Genomic DNA, 19,789 nt, shown 5'->3' with positions numbered 1-19,789 from the left:
CATAGCTCACAGCAACGCCGAATCCTTAACCCACTGAGCAAGGCCAGGGATCGAACCTACAACCTCATCGTTCCTAGTCAGATTCATTAACCACTGAGCCATGATGGGAACTCCTCTCTGTCAGACTTATTTCACTTAGTATGGTAATCTCTAGGTCCATCCGTACTGTGTTATTTATTTTATTGTTTAAATTTTTCCAAACTTGGCTTCAGGAGCTCTTTCAGTTGTCGCCTGCATCCTTTTGATATGTCTCATGTGTGTTTTGGAACACCTCCTTGCTCTCTGACACTGGGAGATGCTCCAGGCTCATCTTATGTTTTCCCTTCTCCTGTCCCAGAAGCAACCATTTCTTCAGGGAGCCCTCATCCCTTTTATTCGAGAATAGCTTTTAGATACCCAAAAGCCGTGCATGAAGATCTCATTTTTACATAAGAAAACAATAGCCTTACCATAGTTTCTTTCCTGGCCCTCTACTTTCATCCAGTATTTATATTTAAAAAATATAAACCTATGCAAAACTAGGCCCTTAACCATTGAGCACTTGTGCCTCCACTACCCAGAGTTTTCCATTAACATGTTACTATATTTGCTGTACCACTACTTGTCCATTTATCTGTCCTTCTCTCCTCCATATTTCATTTTGGGGGACCCATTTCAAAGTTGCAGGCATAAATAAGAACACCTCCCCTGTTGGAGGAGTCATTGAGGGGATGTGACTACTGGTTGACCCACGAGCTGGCCACAGGCAACTGGATCCCCATTCCCTGGCATACTTGGAATGTACACTCCGCCCACCATTCCCACAGTGGGAGACATTTTCAAGGTTGAGCCTTGAGGGAGCACAGTGCTGAGACCATCTGCAGGGTGAGCACGGCTGAACCCAACCCAATTAAAGCCTCTGTGTTAACTTTTAAGATTCTGGCCGGTGAGCTTGGTGATCTCAAGCCGAGATGATCTCCACTCATCTTGTGGAGCCTAAGCTGAACCTCCTAAGTAAGTTCTCTTGCTTCCTGAACCTGCCACCTGCCAGTCAGAAGTGATCTGCCTCGTTCTTTAGTCTTCCTTCGCCTTCTGCCTATGGGCCAATTTTCAAGCCCACCTCTCCCTAAATAATTTATATGCATGTCATTAACAACTTCGATGTGTGCTTAGATCTTTCCCTTTTGCTGCAAAGTACAATGAAATACAAAACTATTGAGTGTACTCCCTCAAGTTTTGGCAGATGCATTCACCTATGTAACCCAAACCTCCATCCAAACAGAGAACACTACCATCACCCCAGAAAGTTCCCTTATGCCCTTCCTAGGCCCTGCCCTTGCCCTCCCAGAGGTAACCGTTGTTCTGTTTTTGTTCCTATTATGTTTTCATTTTATCTGTTTTAGAATTTAATATAAATGGAATCACACGATGTGTTCATGCAGCATATTTTTGGTGGTGTATGATTTCAGTTTAATCCCACATGGAAATGGAAATGTATAAACCACAGCTACAGCAGACACTAAAGATGACTCTTATTAGCTCTGCTGAGTGAGAGAAGCCAGACACTAAAGAATATATAGTGTTGAATCCAATTTCTTTAGTATTCAAAAGCAGAAAAAAATAATTGATGGAGTCACATAAGTCAGGACAGCAGCCAGGATGGGCAGGAGAGAGGGAGATGGAGAGGAGAGTCTGTGCGGGCGACGAGGTGAGATTTCCCTTGACTCTGGTGGGGATTAGGCCGGTGTGTGTAACATTCGTGGAGAGTCATCAGGCTATACTTTTATGACTCTTGCTTTGTTCTTGGTGTATTACATATTAAAGAGTTTTTAAAAATAAGATACCAGCCCATTGGTTGTGTGTATATGTGCGTGTGTGAAAATGCCTTGGGTACTAGTCATCTACTGATATGTAACAGATTACCTCAGAATTTAGCAAGCTGTGTCTATGGGTAGGAGTTTCACAGCACCTTAGTTGGGTGGCTCTGGATCTCCCATAAGGTTGCATGTAGGATGGTGGTTGGGGCTGAAGTCCCATAAAGGCTTGTTGGGGGCGAGAAGGTCCACCCATGGTGGTGCCCCCACAGGGCTGTTGGCAGGAGGCCCCAGGGTGTCCGCCAGCACATGGCCCAGATCTTTTTTTTATTTTTTTGTATTTTTAGGGCCACACCTGTGGCATATGGAAGTTCCCTGGGCTAGGGGTTGAATTGGAGCTGCAGCTGCTGGCCTACACCACAGATAGCAATGCCGATCTGAGCTGCATCTGAGACCTATGCTGCAGCTTGTGGCAATGCGGATTCTTAACCCAGAGAGAGGTCAGGGATTGGACCCACATCCTCAAGGAGATAATATCAGGTTCTTAACCCATTGAGCCACAATGGGAACTCCCCAGGCCCAGCTCTTAATCTCACGCTATCCACCCAGGACCTGACAAGTCTCTTAATTCCATAGGGCCTCTCTCTGCCATCTGAGGCACAAAGGTAATAATACTTGTCAAATCTTTTTTTTTCTTTTTTTTTTAGGGCTGCACCTGTGGCATATTGAGGTTCCGAGGCTAGGGGTCGAATCAAAGCTACAGCTGCCAGCCTACCCCACAGCTACACCAATGCCAGATCCGACCCGCATCTGTGACCTACACCACAGCTCACAACAATGCCATATCCTTAACCCACTGAGCAAGAGGGTCAGGGAGCAAACCCACAACCTCATGGTTCCTAGTCAGATTCGTTTCCGCTACACCACGAGGGGAACTCCTATTTGCCAAATCTTTATATCTTATAGACCCAATAAGACAGACAAGAGAAATTATACCTGTTAAAATACCAAAAAAATATTGTTTATGATTTATACCCTGTCGTTATATAAATAGTATTTCAGGTGGCCTACTACGATTGTCAAATGTGGAGTTAGGTATTTAAAGACAGAAAATGCACAGCTATGCATGCTGGGTAGGTGTTTGGAGAGCTTGTGATGCTTCTAACACCCTGACTTTTCCATTGCGGAGATGGCTACCTTTTTGCTTGAAAAGTGTTAGGAATTTAGGTATTTATAGTATGACAGCAGATGTTCAAGCTTTCTGGGAGATCGTTTCTAAGACTTCATCCAGCTTTAATTTGTTAAATAGGAATTCCTTGGAATGGCAGTTGAAATGAAGAGCAAGCACCATCTAGTGGTTATGTTTAAGTGTACAACTTAGAATCATTTTTAAAACATCTGTTTCGGGAATAGGTATTATTTTAATACCTATTCAAAAGGCAGAAAAATATACAGGTAGAGTACTTCTCCCTATCTGCCCAATTTCCCACACATCTGCCCTACTCACACAAAAGGTAAACACTGTTATTAGTTTCTGTTTTGCCCAGTAAGAGATTTAAAAAACACCAGCAGATACCAAGCAAATATGTAGTCTTCTCCACCCATTTTTTTTTTAGCATGTAGAGCAACCAGTAAAAGTACTATATTCACTTGTTTGCATTTTGTGTTTTTCACTTAAAATGTATCTTGGCAAGTACTCCATGTTGACATATGAAGAGATTTTTCTTTTTGTGTAGTATGCTGTCGTATGGCTGTATCAAATTTTACTCAATTACTCTCCTACTGATGATCTTTTAGATGTTTGCAATATTTCACTGTTACAAAACCATAACAAATAGCTATTTATGCTCATGTAACATTATACGCATCCCCGATAGTGCATTTCGAGAGTGGGGGTGGGAAGGGGAGTGGGAGGGACAAACCTATAATGAAAATGCCTAACTTGTCTCTGTTGAGAAAATTCTTTTTTTTTTCCTATTTGTTTGTTTTTTAGGGCCACACCTACAGCATATGTAAGTTCCCAGGCTAGGGATCAAACCAAAGCTATACCCGCTGGCCTCTGCCACAGCCACAGCAATGCCAGATCTGAGCGGTGTCTGTGACCTACACCACAGCTCCTGGCAAGGCCAGATCCTTAACCCACTGAGCCAGGCCAGGGATCAAACCTGCCTACCCATGGATACCAGTCAGATTTGTTTCCACTGAGCCACAATGGGAACTCCGGAAATTCTTTACTGTAAGGAATTTGGGTTTTAATCATTGGGAGTTGTTTAGTTGTAACCCAGTTTTGTGAAGGCAGGTTTATTTCACTGGTTCTAATAATGTCTCAGTTTTTTTTTTTTTTGACCAGTGTCAAAAAATGTATTATGGGTGCATTAATGAGCCTCACCTGGCATTGCACGGTGTTTTATTCTTCTGCATAGACTGACACGAATAATTACTAAAATTCGACTCTGATGAGATGTTTGGTATCAGGGTGACTCCAAAGCTTAATTTAATGTGAGAATAAATGTGGACTTGGGATTTTAAAATGGATGACTAGCAACAAATTATGGGAATGGATGTGTAAAGAAGAGAGCAAGTTACTGATGATTTAGAATCTTGTCTATGCAGCACACCAAATAGTATTCACACAGGCTGTGCTCTCTGGGCTTTGTAGTGGGATGTTTCCCTTGATCCACATTTTTCTTCTTCTTTTCTTCTTTTTTTATGGCCACATGTGGCATACAGAAGCTCCTGGGCTAGGGGTTGAATTGGAGCTGCAGCTGCTGGGCTACACCACAGCCACAGCCAAGCTGGATCCAAGCCACATCTGTGGCAACACTGGATCCTTAACGCAATGAGCGAGGACAGGGTGGAACCTGAATCCTCATGGACATTATGTAAGATTCTTAACCCGCTGAGCCACAACAGGAACTCCTCTTTATATTTTAAAAATATTGTATCAGAGAGTTCCCATTGTGACACAGCTGTTAACGAACTGGACTAGGATCCATGAGGATGTGGGTTTGATCCCTGGCCTCATTCAGTGGGTCACGGATCTGGTATTGCCAAGATCTGTGATGTAGGTCACAGCTGAGGCTCAGATCTGGTGTTGCTGTGGCTGTGGCATAGGTTGGCAGCTGTAGCTCTGTCGACTCCTAGCTGGGGAACGTCCATATGCCACCATTGTGGCCCTAAAAGGAAAAAGAAATTTATCATATTACAAAGGGTGGTTTTTTTTTTGTATTAAGATTATGGAAGAATACTTTATATTTTATGTTAATACCTTGTGATTTTGTTTTCCTCCATATAAATCACTTATCTCTTTGGAATTTATTCTAGTATGTGGTGTGAGATAGGGATCTAACTTTATTATTTTTTCCAGTTGGCTACCCAATTAGAACATCTCAGTGTTTTGCTTTTCCCCATGATTTGATATCCTAGCTTTCTCTGACATATATTAACTTTCCTTATGTGTTTACTTCTGTTTCTTGACATTCTGTTTTATTCCATTGGTCTATCTGCCTATTTTTGCACCAGGTGAATTACTGGGGCCTATCACACTGATCATAGCTCCTCATTTTTAGAGTCTTTCTGGCTATTTTTGTTTCCTTTCATGTGTGAACTTTAAAATTCCTTGTTGGCATTTTTATTTAGATCATGTTGAATGTATAAATTAATTTAGGGAAAATTGATTTCTTTGTGACGTGGTTGTCCTATTAAAACACATGGTCCTGGGAGTTCTCATTGTGTCTCAGAGGGTTAAGAGCCCAACTAGTATCCATGAGGATAGGAGTTTGATCCCTGGCCCCCTAAAAAAAAAAACCCAAAACAAACAAAAAACCCTCCATATTGTCCATATCTCTATTTGTTCAAGGTTTTGCTTATGTTCTTCAGGAGTGTTTTAAAGTTTTCTCATGTAAGTTCTATACATGTTAAAAATTTACTCAAAGTATGTTTTTGTTTTGTTTTATTACTTTTACAACTGGGATCTTTTCTCATGTACTTTCTGATTGTTTATATCTGCATGAAAGCCATTAACTTATATTAGTTGTGTATCCTGCCAACTTTTATTGTTCGTAGTAATTTTAGTTGGTTGTCTTGGGGGCTTCCAGGTATATAGTCCTATTGTACAAAACTTAGCAGTTCAAAACAATAATTGATCAATATTATTGATCATGAGTTTGTGGGGGTCCGAGAGATTCTTCTGGACTTGTCTGGGCTCCTTCATGAATCTGTAGGTTGAATAGGCAGCTCTTCTAACCTCGACTAGTGATTCCATACCTGTAGGGGCTGTCTGGAGGCGTGCCATGTATGATGGCCTTGGCTGAAACAACCAAGGTCTCCTCACTTGTCTCCCATTTTATACAACCACCCCCTCCCTAGTAGGGTCAGCCCAGGCATGTTCTTAGATTAGCTCCAGCATATTCTCAGGAGAATTTCAGAGGAGCAAGGGAACAAGGAAATGCACAAAGACTTCTCTGGCATTTGCTTCACTCACGGTTATGAGTATCTTAGTGGCCCAAGCAAGTCACATGACCAAACTCAGACTCCAGGGTTGGGAAAGCAGACTCTGACTCTTTATGAGAACTGCGTGTCAAAGGACAGTGATCAAAGGGAGGTTAACAAAGGGGCCATAAATGCAATCCACCTAACACATGCACCATCTGTAAACTGTAAACCTCTTTCTTTCCAGTTTCAGTTTCTCTAGTTCTGTTCTCTTGCCTAATTGCATTGGCCAGCTCCCCTAGTATGGCATTTAACAACAACCTCTACGGTGGTTGTTTTCAAAGAGCCAGCTTTTGGGTTTATTAGTTATACATTTTCAGTTTTTCTAACTGATTACTTTTCTCCTTTTCTTTTAATAATTTATTTTTTTCTCTTTTCTTTTAATTTGTTGTTTTTGTTCCTGACTTCTGTAGCCAGCTGTTGATACCCCACCCTAATCCCTTTACCAGGCCCGTACACTCATCTCTTACCTGCTGTCAGTGCTGACTGGTGGCAGCTCACAGCTGAACCTCCTTGGAATTGTCCTTGACCAATGGGGGTTCCCTTCCCAGGAAATGCCCGAGGTTATGCTTTCTCCCTGGGAATGCCCAAAGGTCTTGACTGAATGACCTCACCTTACAAGTCCGTGGTGCCCCTTATGTTCCAGAGCTCCTCACTGATCAGGCTGAGGTTAGACCTCAGCTGAACCCACATCTTTGCAAGCTCCCTTGTGGCCCATGTGATCTGAAGGCCTCTGGTCCCAGCTGATGTGGGGAATCCTGCTGCCTGCCCCCAACTGCCTGCCCAGATGGCCTGCTTCCCTGCTGCACTCCCAAAGATGGTCTGTGATTTGCCCAGCAACTCCATACCTTTCTGCATCCTTCAGCTAGGAAGAGCAGAATTTTATTGGAGTAGTTTCTGGTCTGTGTCTGCTGGAGATTCCAGGTTGGAAGATTCTTAGCATCTTGTCCAGAATACATATTAAAAAGCCAGAGAATTTGCTGGCATGTTATTCCTCAAGGGTTGAGTTCACACAAGTGATCTGCCTTCTTCTTTGTACTTTTCAGTCATCCTATGCTTGTTTATTGTACAATGTCCAGAGTTTTTTTTTAGTTGGAAGAGGTCAGATCTGAGAGGAATGGGGCTCTTGCACCTTGGCAGAACCTGGAAGTCCTTCACTGTATAGTATTTTCACTAATAGACATAAACACCCCAAAGAACATAGATAATAGTAAAATATAGTAATTAGGAAGTGATGAGATTCAAGTATTATCTTTTAGTTCATTTTTATAGCTGCACCTGCGGCATATGGAAGTTCCTGGGCCGGGGGTTGAACTGGAGCTACAGCTGCTGGCCTACGCCACAGCCACAGCAACACCAGATCCAAGCCACATCTTCAACCTACACTGCAGCTTGCAGCAATACTGGATCCTTAACCCACTGAGCGAAGCCAGGGATCCCGCATTTTCACAGATAAAATGTCAGGTCCTTAAACCTGCTGAGCTATGATGGGAATTCCTACCTTCATTATAAAATAGAATTTATTTCAGTGTAACTTCATATAAATTCATTTTTGATAATGGCTGTGTATAACAGCCAGTTCACAAAATTCTTTTATTTTTATTTTTATTTTTTATTTTTTGGTCTTTTTAGGGCCACACTCACTGCATGTAGAGGTTCCCAGGCTAGGCTCTAATTGGAGTTGTTGCCGCCAGCCTACGCCACAGCCACAGCAACGCGGGATCCAAGCCGCGTCTGCAACCTACACCACGGCTCATGGCAACACTGGATCATTAACCCACTGAGCAAGGCCAGGGATCAAACCTGCAACCTCATGGTTCCTAATCGGATTCGTTTCCACTGTGCCACGATGCAATGGAATTTCCACAAAATTCTTTAACATTTAACAATTGTGCCTCAGGAACTGACATAAGCTGGCTGCAACACACTCCTGGTTTTACTTAATATGTAGATAATATTTGGTCACAATTTTCATTTGCTATGAAATGACTTTTTTTTTCCTCATAAGGGTTTTTAGTTTTTTAAAATAGATTTACTGCTCTTTTTAGGGTCACTGTATGCATTCTATGCTAGTTTCTTTGTACTACGTAGAGTTGAATGATGTGTGGGAAATAGAATGGTTTCAGGTTGGGAGCCAGGAGAAGCTCAGATAGTGAGGCAGGTTAGGTCCTTTTCACAACACGGAACTGCCATGGAGATAGACTGTTTCTCTCAAACACTGGCTGTGTGTATGATTCTTCATGATGCCCTGATCCTAAACCTGTAGCTCAGGGACCAGCAGGCCTCCTGCTATCTGCTAGCTCACTGCCATTCCTCTCTCACTTTCCATAATTTCAGAGATTTTTTTTAAAGCTTTGAATAAATGAGAGTTCCTGTTGTGGCTCAGTGAGTTAAGAATCCAGTTAGTATCCATGAGGATGCAAGTTCGATCTCTGGCCTTGCTCAGTGGATTAAGGATCTGGTGTTGCTGTGAGCTGTGATGTAGGTTGTAGACATGTCTTTGATCCCATGTTGCTGTGGTTGTGGCATTTTAGGCCAGCAGCTGAAGCTCTGATTTGACTCTGAGCCTGGGAACTTCCATATGCTGCAGGTTCGACCATAAAAAGAAAAAAAAAAAAAAAAAGGAAGCTTTGGAAATAACTTTATATAACACTTTATTAATGAATGGAAAAATGTCAAAGTTTATATGTCAGAGTATCAAAAATGACTTAAAAGCTCAAACACTTGCAGGGACAAAACCTATTTAGGATTTACCAATAAATTCTATTACCTACCAAAACAACAACAACAACAAAAAACTACGGGTTTTACTCCTCAGGCTGTACACCTCCTATTCAGGAAGTGAATTTTTACCAGCCTTTCCTGAGATCTGCCACCATGTGGCCTTGTGCTTTGAGATTTCTTTCTTTTTTTTTTCCCACTGTACAGCAAAGGGATCAAGTTATCCTTACATGATACATTTTTCCCCCACCCTTTGTTCTGTTGCAACATGAATATCTAGACATAGTTCTCAATGCTACTCAGCAGGATCTCCTTGTAAATCTATTCTAAGTTGTGTCTGATAAGCCCAAGCTCCCGATTTCTCCCACCCCCTCCCTCTCCCATCAGGCAGCCACAAGTCTATTCTCCAAGTCCATGATCTTCTTTTCTGTGGAGATGTTCATTTGTGCTGGATATTAGATTCCAATTATAAGTGATATCATATGGTATTTGTCTTTGTCTTTCTGGCTCATTTCACTCAGTATGAGAGTCTCTAGTTCCATCCATGTTGCTGCAAATGGCATTATGTCATTCTTTTTTATGGCTGAGTAGTATTCCATTGTGTATATATACCACCTCTTCCGAATCCAATCATCTGTTGATGGACATTTGGGTTGTTTCCATGTCCTGGCTATTGTGAATAGTGCTGCAAAGAACATGCGGGTGCGTGTGTCTCTTTTAAGTAGAGTTTTGTCCGGATATATGCCCGAGAGTGGGATTGCAGGGTCATGTGGAAGTTCTATGTATAGATTTCTAAGGTATCTCCAAACTGTTCTCCATAGTGGCTGTACCAGTTTACATTCCCACCAACAGTGCAGGAGGGTTCCCTTTTCTCCATACCCCCGCTAACACTTGTTATTTGTGGACTTCTTTTTTTTTTATTTTTTATGTTCCCACTGTACAGCAAGGGGGTCAGGTTATCCTTACATGTATACATTGCAGTTACAGTTTTTTCCCCCACCCTTTCTTCTGTTGCGACAGGAGTATCTAGACATAGTTCTCAATGCTATTCAGCAGGATCTCCTTGTAAATCTATTCTAAGTTGTGTCTGATAAGCCCAAGCTCCCGATCCCTCCCACTCCCTCCCCCTCCCATCAGGCAACCACAAGTCTCTTCTCCAAGTCCATGATCTTCTTTTCTGAGGAGATGTTCATTTGTGCTGGATATTAGATTCCAACTATAAGTGATATCATATGGTATTTGTCTTTGTCTTTCTGGCTCATTTCACTCAGTATGAGAGTCTCTAGTTCCATCCATGTTGCTGCAAATGGCATTATGTCATTCTTTTTTATGGCTGAGTAGTATTCCATTGTGTATATATACCACCTCTTCCGAATCCAATCATCTGTTGATGGACATTTGGGTTGTTTCCATGTCCTGGCTATTGTGAATAGTGCTGCAAAGAACATGCGGGTGCGTGTGTCTCTTTTAAGTAGAGTTTTGTCCGGATATATGCCCGAGAGTGGGATTGCAGGGTCATGTGGAAGTTCTATGTATAGATTTCTAAGGTATCTCCAAACTGTTCTCCATAGTGGCTGTACCAGTTTACATTCCCACCAACAGTGCAGGAGGGTTCCCTTTTCTCCATACCCCTGCTAACACTTGTTATTTGTGGACTTCTTAATGATGGCCATTCTGACTGGTGTGAGGTGGTATCTCATGGTAGTTTTGATTTGCATTTCTCTTATAATCAGCGATGTTGAGCATTTTCTCATGTGTTTGTTGGCCTGTATATCTTCCTTGGAGAAATGTCTATTCAGGTCTTTTGCCCATTTTTCCATTGGTTGATTGGCTTTTTTGCTGTTGAGTTGTATAAGTTGCTTATATATTCTAGAGATTAAGCCCTTGTCAGTTGCATCATTTGAAACTATTTTCTCCCATTCTGAAAGTTGTCTTTTTGTTTTCTTTTGGGTTTCCTTTGCTGTGCAAAAGCTTTTCAGTTTGATGAGGTCCCATGGGTTTATTTTTGCTCTAATTTCTATTGCTTTGGGAGACTGACCTGAGAAAATATTCATGATGTTGATGTCAGAGAGTGTTTTGCCTATGTTCTCTTCTAGGAGTTTGATGGTGTCCTGTCATATATTTAAGTCTTTCAGCCATTTGGAGTTTCTTTTTGTGCATGGTGTGAGGGTGTGTTCTAGTTTCATTGCTTTGCATGCAGCTGTCCAGGTTTCCCAGGAATGCTTGCTGAAGAGGTGTTCTTTTTCCCATTTTATGTTCTTGCCTCCCTTGTCAAAGCTTAATTGACCATAGGTGTCAGGGTTTATTTCCGGGTTCTCTATTCTGTTCCATTGGTCTGTCTGTCTGTTTTGATACCAGTACCACACTGTTTTGATGACTGTGGCTTTGTAGTATTTCTTGAAGTCTGGGAGAGTTATGCCTCCTGCTTGGTTTTTGTTTCTCAGGATTGCTTTGGCGATTCTGGGTCTTTTGTGGTTCCATATAAATGTTTGGATTGTTTGTTCTAGTTCTGTGAAAACTGTCATGGGTAATTTGATAGGGATTGCATTGCTTTGGGTAGTATGGCCATTTTTACAATATTGATTTTTCCAATCCAGGAACATGGAATATCTTCCCATTTCTTTACATCTTCTTTGATTTCTTTGATTAAAGTTTTACAGTTCTTGGCATATAAGTCCTTTACCTCCTTGGTCAGGTGTATTCCGAGGTATTTGATTTTGTGAGGTGCAATTTTAAAAGGTATCATATTTTTGTATTCCTTTTCTAATATTTCATTGCTGGTATACAGAAATGCGACTGACTTCTGAATGTTAATCTTATATCCTGCTACTTTACTGAATTTATTAATCAGTTCGAGTAGTTTTTGGGTTGAGTCCTTAGGGTTTTCTATGTATAGTATCATGTCATCTGCATACAGTGACAGTTTTATGTCTTCTCTTCCTATATGGATGCCTTTTATTTCTTTTGTTTGTCTAATTGCTGTGGCTAGGACTTCCAAAACTATGTTGAAGAGCAGTGGTGAGAGTGGGCATCCCTATCTTGTTCCAGATTTGAGTGAGAAGGCTTTCAGTTTTTCTCCATTGAGTATTATATTTGCTGTGGGTTTGTCATAAATGGCTTTGATTATGTTCAGGAATGTTCCCTCTATACCCACTTTGGTGAGGGTCTTGATCATGAATGGATGTTGGACTTTGTCAAATGCTTTTTCTGCATCTATTGAGATGATCATATGATTTTTGACTTTTTTTTTTTGTTAATGTGGTGTATGATGTTGATTGATTTGCGTATGTTGAACCATCCTTGTGAACCTGGGATGAACCCTACCTGGTCATGGTGTATAATTTTTTTGATATGTTGTTGGATTCGGTTGGCTAAGATTTTGTTGAGAATTTTTGCATCTATATTCATCAATGATATTGGGCAATAGTTTTCTTTTTTGGTGGTATCTCTGTCTGGTTTTGGAATGAGGGTGATGGTGGCATCATAGAATGTCTTTGGGAGTATTCCTTCTTCTTCAACCTTTTGAAAGAGTTTAAGGAGAATGGGCACCAGTTCCTCTTTATGTGTTTGATAGAATTCGCCTGTGAAGCCGTCTGGTCCTGGACTTTTATTTGTAGGAAGTGTTTTTATGACCTCTTCAATTTCATTTCTAGTGATCGGTCTGTTCAGTTGGTCTGTTTCTGCTTGATTCAGTTTTGGCAGGCTGTAAGATTCTAGAAAATTGTCCATTTCTTCCAGATTGGCAAATTTGTTGTCATATAGTTGTTCATAGTATTCTCTTATGGTTTTTTGTATTTCTGCAGTATCTATTGTGATTTCTCCTTTTTCATTTATAATTTTGGTTATTTGAGTTCTTTCTCTCCTCTTTTTAGTGACTCTGGCCAGGGGTTTGTCAATTTTGTTTACCTTTTCAAAGAACCAGCTCTTGGTTTTATTAATTTTCTCTATTGTTTTTTGAATCTCTATTTTATTGATTTCTTCTTTGATCTTTATAATTTCCTTCCTTCTGCTGACTTTAGGACTTTTTTGTTCTTCTTTTTCTAATTCATTTAGGTGGCAGGTTATGTTGTCAATTTGGGATCTTTCTTCTTTTTTGAGAAAGGCCTGTATTGCTATAAATTTTCCTCTGAGCACTGCTTTCGCAGCATCCCATAGATTTTGAGAGGTTGTGTCTTCATTATCATTTGTTTCAAGGTATTTTTTAATTTCCTTCTTGATTTCCTCATTGACCCATTGGTTTTGTAGTAGCCTATTGTTTAGTCTCCATGTAGTAGGTTTTTTCTCATTTCTTTTCCCGTGGTTGATTTCTAATTTCATGGCATTGTGGTCAGAGAAGATACTTGAGATAATTTCTATGCTCCTAAATTTGTTGAGGTTAGCTTTGTGTCCCAATATGTGATCAATTCTTGAGAATGTTCCATGTGCACTTGAGAAGAATGTGTATTGTGATTTTTTTGGATGTAGTGTCCTGAAGAGATCAATTAAGTCTAACTTTTCTATTGTTTCCTTTAGGATCTCTGTTGCTTTATTGGTTTTCTGTCTAGAGGATCTGTCCATTGATGTGAGGGGGGTATTAAGGTCTCCTACTATGATTGTATTCTCATCAATATCTCCCTTTATGTCTGTTAATATTTGTTGTATGTATCTGGGTGCTCCTGTATTTGGGGCATATGTGTTGACGATAGTAACATCCTCTCCTTGGATCCCTTAATCATTAAGTAGTGTCCTTCTTTGTCTTTCTTTATGTCTTTTGTCTTAAAGTCTGTTTTGTTTCATATGAGTGTTGTGACTCCTGCTTTCCTGCTTGTCATGTCTGTTGGTGTGAAATATTTTTCCCCACCCTTTCACTTTCAATCTATATGTATCTTTTGTCCTAAGGTGAGTTTCTTGTAGGCAGCATATTGAAGGTTTTTGCCTTTTTATCCACTCAGCCACCCTGTGTCTTTTGATTGGGGCATTCAGTCCATTGACATTTAAGGTGATAATTGATAGATGATTATTTATTGCCATTTGAACCTCGTGTTCCAGTTGATTCTATGGTTCTCCATTCTTCCTTTCTTATTTTGGTTGGATGGTCTGTGGTTATTATCTGCTTGAGTGCTTTTTTTTTTTTCATTTTTCTGCGAATGCAATATTTGGTTTTGGCTTGTGGTTGCCCTGTTTTTTAAGTATGCTAACCCCTTCCTATAATTGTGTGTTTTAGCTTGATCGTCCTGTAGGTTCAAAGACTTCATTACTATATTAAAATTAAGAAGAGAAACAAGCAAACAAACAAACAAAAAGGGTTATTTACCTCCTAACATCCCTTGCCCACATTTTATGGTTTTGATGACTCTTTTATTTTTTTCTTTTTAATTTTATTTTGTTTGAAGCATGTTCATGATTAAATCTGTATGCTGGCTTATTTGAGTGACTGCTCTCTGATTGTGGTTTCCTCAGTCCTAGTTCTTCCTCTTCTTTTTTTTTTCTTTTTCCTCCCTTTCTTTCCTTCCTTTCTTTTTGATTTAGAGAAGCCCTTTCAATATTTCTTTTAGCCTGGCTTTTGTGTTGCTGTATTCTTTTAGTTTTTGTTTGTTGGAAAAAATTTTTATTTCTCCTTCTATTTTAAATGATATTCTTGCTGGATAGAGTATTCTAGGTTGCCTATTTTTTCCTTTTAGCACTTTAAATATCTCTTGCCATTTCCTCTTGGCCTGTAGTGTTTCTGTAGAGAAATCAGTTGATAATCTTATGGGGGTTCCATTGTAGGTAACATTCTGCTTTTCTCTTGCTGCCTTTAGGATCCTCTCTTTATCACTAACTTTTGCCATTTTTATTATTATGTGTCTTGGTGTGGGTCTATTTGGGTTCAACTTGTTTGGGGCCCTCTGTGCTTCCTATATCTTGAACTCAGTATCTTTTAGATTTGGGAAGTTTCCAGCGATAATTTCTTCAAACATATTTTCCATTCCCGTATCTTTTTCTACTCCTTCTGGAATTCCTATTATGCGTAGATCGGCCCATAGGTCTCTTATATTGCTTTCCTGTTTTTTGATTTGGTTTTCTGTCTGCTGACCTGATTGGGTGATTTCCATTATTCTATCTTCCATATCACTGATTCGTTCTTCTGCATTATTCATTCTGGTTTTTACTGCCCCTAGTTCTGTTTATATCTCTGCAAATGAATTTTATAGTTTTTCTTGGCTCCTCCTTATATTTTCTAGTTCCTTCCTGTGGGCGTCTGCATTACTGTTCATATCGTCTCTTAATTCCTTCAGTATTTTCACTATTTCTCTTTTGAACTCCAGGTCTGTCAGACTGCAAAGATCTGTTTCATTGTTGACTGCTTTAGGTGAGTTCTCCTATTGGTTTAACTGGGGGTGGTTTCTCAGCTTCTTCATCTTGCTTGTTGTTTTCTTTTTCCTGGTGGAGTTGTACTCTCTGTGGCTGGGTAGTGTTTGCCTTGTCACTGCCGTGGAATGTTTCCTGAGGGCTGGTGTTGTTGGTCAGCCTTTTTTGAGGCAGCGTGGCTTTTCTGGAGTGTTGGTGGGGCTAACAGGGTCTCTTTGAAGCAAAGGAGGACTTCCTGAGGTCAGACAGGATTGGGAGGTCCACACCACAATGGTAGCAGATTTCACTCAGCCGGGCAGAGCTTGCTCTGGTGTTTTTAGGCTATTGGGTTCTTTCAGGAGGCTGGCGGTGCTGGGCAGCTGTTCCTCAGGAGTGCAGCACCCCCCACGGGCTGGAGCAGCTATCTGGATCACTGAGAACTCAAGAGGTTCTTCCCCAGGGCAGCCTGACTCAGAAGGACTGTCTGAGAATGTAGGCAGATCTTTTCACGGTCCGGCCAAGCTTGTTGTAGCCTTTCTGGGTTGCAGGGGCTCCTGCAGGGAGCTGGCGGTCCTGTGCAGCTGTTCCATGGAAGTGCGGCAGCCCCTGAGGACTGGAGCAGCTAGCTGGGCTGCTGTGAACCTAAGAGGCTCTTCCCCAGGGCAGTCCAACTCGGAAGAACTGTGTGAGAATTAGGCAGTTCTTTTCACGGCCTGGCCAAGCTTGTTCTAGCTTTTCTGGGCTGCAGGCCTTTTCCAGGGTGCTGGCAGTGTTTGGTGCTGCTCCGCGGGGGTGCAGTCCCTCCAAAGGGCAAGCAGGCCAGGGCAGGAGCCCTGTGGTGGTAGGCTTCAGGCAGTTGTTGAGGCCAGCCCTCCTGGATGGCAGGCAGCCCCAGGTCCGGAGTGTGCATAAGGGGTGGCGGGTGGTGGGGGGAGGGGATGCACTGGGATGCACAGCTTTCTGGTAGCTAGTGGGCTGGTAAGCTCGCTGTGGCATGGGAAGTATTCTATGGGGACCCACCTCTCCTTCTCTCCCCTCCCCAACACTGGAGCAGACCTGGCTCTTCTCCCAGGTTCCCTCTGATGTGGTTTTCCACTTCCCCGCCCCTAGAGTATTTCTCCCTCCCCCTGCAACGCTCTGCTTTCTAGTCTCCCAGGCAGTCTCTGCCCTGTCAAACTTGACAGACCGGTTTCTAGACCTCCCAAGCAGTCTCTGCTCCACCCCGCCCCCCCAGCCCTTTCCTGGGGACTAACCTCCAGAGCCAAGGTCTTGGTGCCCAGCCCCCACCCAGGCATCTCAATTTTTTGGTGACTGTGCCCATAGTTCAGATGATTTGTTCGGTTCTCGATCTGCTTTTCAGAACTCCGACTTACTGCTACACTCTTCTCTGCATCTGGAGATTCCTCTGGTTTGTTTGATCTTTCCCCTGTGTAGGTGACTTTCCAGGGTGCGGGATCCCTTTCTCCTCCGCAGTTCCCTTTCAGGAGCGCCTGTCCAGCTCGGATTCACCTTCTTTCACTCTCCTCTTTTCTCCTGTTTTACCTAGTAATGTCATGAAATTCTTGCCATTATTGGAGTTTAGGTTCTTCTGCCAGTGATTGGTTGCTGTTCTGTGTGAGTCGTTTATCCTGTAGATGTGGTTTTTTTTGTTGTGTTTGTGGGAGAGGGTGAGCGTGTCTCCCTACTCTTCCGCCATCTTGTCGAGAACCGAGATCTTTTTCCGTGGTTCTTTTTTCTACTTCCTCCTGCCCAAACGCCACTTGACTCAGATGCTTTGGGCAACCTTCCTTGTATGTTTGAATCTGCAGAGTTTTCCAGACTCCCAGTTTTATTGAAATTGGAATTTTAATTTTCTGTCCTCCTTAGGGGAAGATGCTGACTTTAGGCAGTAATGTTCATACTGAAATCCCCGCAAGTAGTTCTGACTCAAAAAAAAAAAAAAAAAAAAAAAAAGAAGGAAAGAAAGAAAGAAAGAAAAAGAATGTTTGTTATAATCTTAAGAATTTTATGTTGGGGAGTTTCTGTGTCCATTTGGCATTTTATTTGGGGGAGGGATTGTCTTTTACATTTCAGGATTCCCCTTGGGTCCTCTTCAATTTTTCAGTGACCTGTCGCTCGGATAAGAGGGAAAGTCCAGATGGTCAGGTTGGCTCTTGTTTGGCCTGGGGCGGTTGGCCAGCAGGTATTTAGGGAAAATATTTAAATGAGATGCTGCACTGCTCCTGAGGGCCTACACAGGCATTTAAAGCATGCCCTATATGTCCACGCGGTTTATATTCTGGTTGGGAATAAACTTGATGTCAGGACCATATGTGTGGTGGACATGTCTTTTGGGACACCGATGGGAACACTGTCTCCAGGATCTGGCCATGAAACTAGAGGACCCAAATAAGTTTAAGGTCAACTATCATTGAATGGGGCCTCCCATGGGCCAGGCCCTGTAGGGGTGCTGGGCCTGTAAAAAAACAGATCTGATGTAGTTCCTGCCCTCGAGAAGGAGGAGGTGGAATAAATAAGAGCATGAACAGCAGTTAATATTATGGAGCACTTACCCTATATCTGCAAACACTAGTCTAGCATATGAAATGATACTCCTCCAAGCTATGCTCGAGTCTCACTCCCATCTTGTAGGTGAGATGGTGGAGACCTGGGGACTGTCGGCCATGTGATCTTGGTTATATAGTCAGTGATAGTCGGGAATCAAACCCAAGGGAGGTTTCTTCCAGGCTCAGGCTGCGCTTTGGGTTTAAACATTTTATTTTACCAAAAATTAAAAAAATTTTTCACTTTTTCTTTTCTTTTGTTTTTTGGCCTCCCCTTGGCATAAAGAGTTCCCAGGCCAGGGATCAGATCTGAGCTGCAGTTTCAACCTACACCACAGCTGTGACAGTGCCAGATCCTTTAACCCACTGTACCAGGCTGGGGATCAAACCTGTGTCCTGTTGCTGCAGAGACACCATCAATCTCACAGTGGAAATTCCACAAATTTTTTTCATTTTAAAGGAGGCTTTTAAAAATTTTTCCATTATAGTTAGTTTACAGTGTTCTATCAATTTCTGCTGTGCAGCAAAGTGGCCCAGGCATGCGTGTGCGCGCGTGCGCGCACACGCACACACACACATTCTTTTTCTCACATTATCCTCCATCATGCTCCATCACAAGTGACTAGATATAGTTCCCAGTGCTATACAGCAGGAGCTCATTGCTCATCCATTCCAAAGCAATAGTTTGCATCTATTAACCCCAGATGCCCAGTCCGTCCCACTCCCTCCCTCTTCCCCAAGTCTGTTCTAAGGGAGACTTTTTTAAACTTGCGGTATAGTTGATTTGCAATGTTGTGTTAGTTTCTGGTGTATAGCAAAGTGATTCAGGTAGACATATTTACATATATATTTTTTTCTGGATTCTTTTCCATTATAGGTTATTACAAGATACTGGATATAGTTCCCCGTGCTCTACAGTACGGCCTTGTTGTTTGTGTTTAAACGTTTTAGCCAGCAGCATCGAACCTCCCCTTCTGTGTCATTGAGGTTCTTTGAGAAACAGACACTGAGATGGGATTATGTGTGCAAGAGACCTTTTGGGGGAAACATCTGGGGTCTGGGGGAGGGGCTGCAGGAGGTCGGGGAACCTTCAGGATATCTGTGGCCCCAGGCTGACCTTGGCAAAATGGTGAGAAGAAAGGGCACAGCATAGTTGTGAGACAGTCTGAGAGGGCCAGAAGGGGGCACCGGGCAGAAGTCTCCTTTTGGGCATGAATTGTGTGAACCCTGTCATGCTCGTCACAGCTGGGAGCAGCCTAATTGCAGAGCAGCCTGGGGTCAATGCCAAGGTTACTTCCAGGGAATGGCAGCTGCAAGTTGCTGTGGAATGCTGCTCCCCACTGCAGGTTCTCTTGAAGGAAACTCTAAGTGACACTCCTGGGGCTACCACAGAGGTGACTCAAATCTTTCCATTTCAGGCACGAGCAGAGGAGGAAATGCTGGACTCTTGTCTTAAGAGGTCATCTTATCAGGAAACCCTTCTTTCTTTTCTTCCATTCCCCCCCCCCCCCATATTGACCACACAGCCTGTGTCCCACACTTGGTGGGTGGCCTCCTTCCATGCACAGTATCAAACCAGATATACAGAGAGACCCAGCAAAGATGTCTCTTTGGTCAGATCTCTTGGTTCAAAGGCTGCAGTCACACTCACCATCAATCCAATGTCTTTTTTTTTTTTTTTCTTTTTAGGGATGTACTCACATCATATGGAAGTTCCCAGGCTAGGGGTCGAATCAGAGCTGCAGCTGCCAGCCTGCACAATAGCCACAGCAATGCAGGATCTGAGCCTTGTCTGTGACCTACACCACAGTTCTTTAACCCACTGAGTGAAGCCAGGGATCGAACCCACAACCTCATGGTTCCTAGTCAGATTTGTTTCCGCTGTGCCAAGATGGGAACTCCCTCAATCAAACATCTTAACACCCACTTTGT

The 19,789-nt window shown here is 42.3% G+C and overlaps 1 protein-coding gene across 4 annotated transcripts in view; it reads left to right on the top strand.

The window, feature by feature from the left end:
• ACOXL (acyl-CoA oxidase like) overlaps positions 1–19,789 on the top strand; it is a 360,188-nt gene that overhangs the window by 26,679 nt on the left and 313,720 nt on the right. The gene's annotated exons all lie outside the window — the stretch shown is intronic.

Source organism: Sus scrofa, chromosome 3 (assembly GCF_000003025.6).
Source record: "Sus scrofa isolate TJ Tabasco breed Duroc chromosome 3, Sscrofa11.1, whole genome shotgun sequence".
Classification (NCBI taxonomy): Eukaryota; Metazoa; Chordata; class Mammalia; order Artiodactyla; family Suidae; genus Sus; species Sus scrofa.
This window is presented reverse-complemented; position numbering and strand designations above follow the sequence as displayed.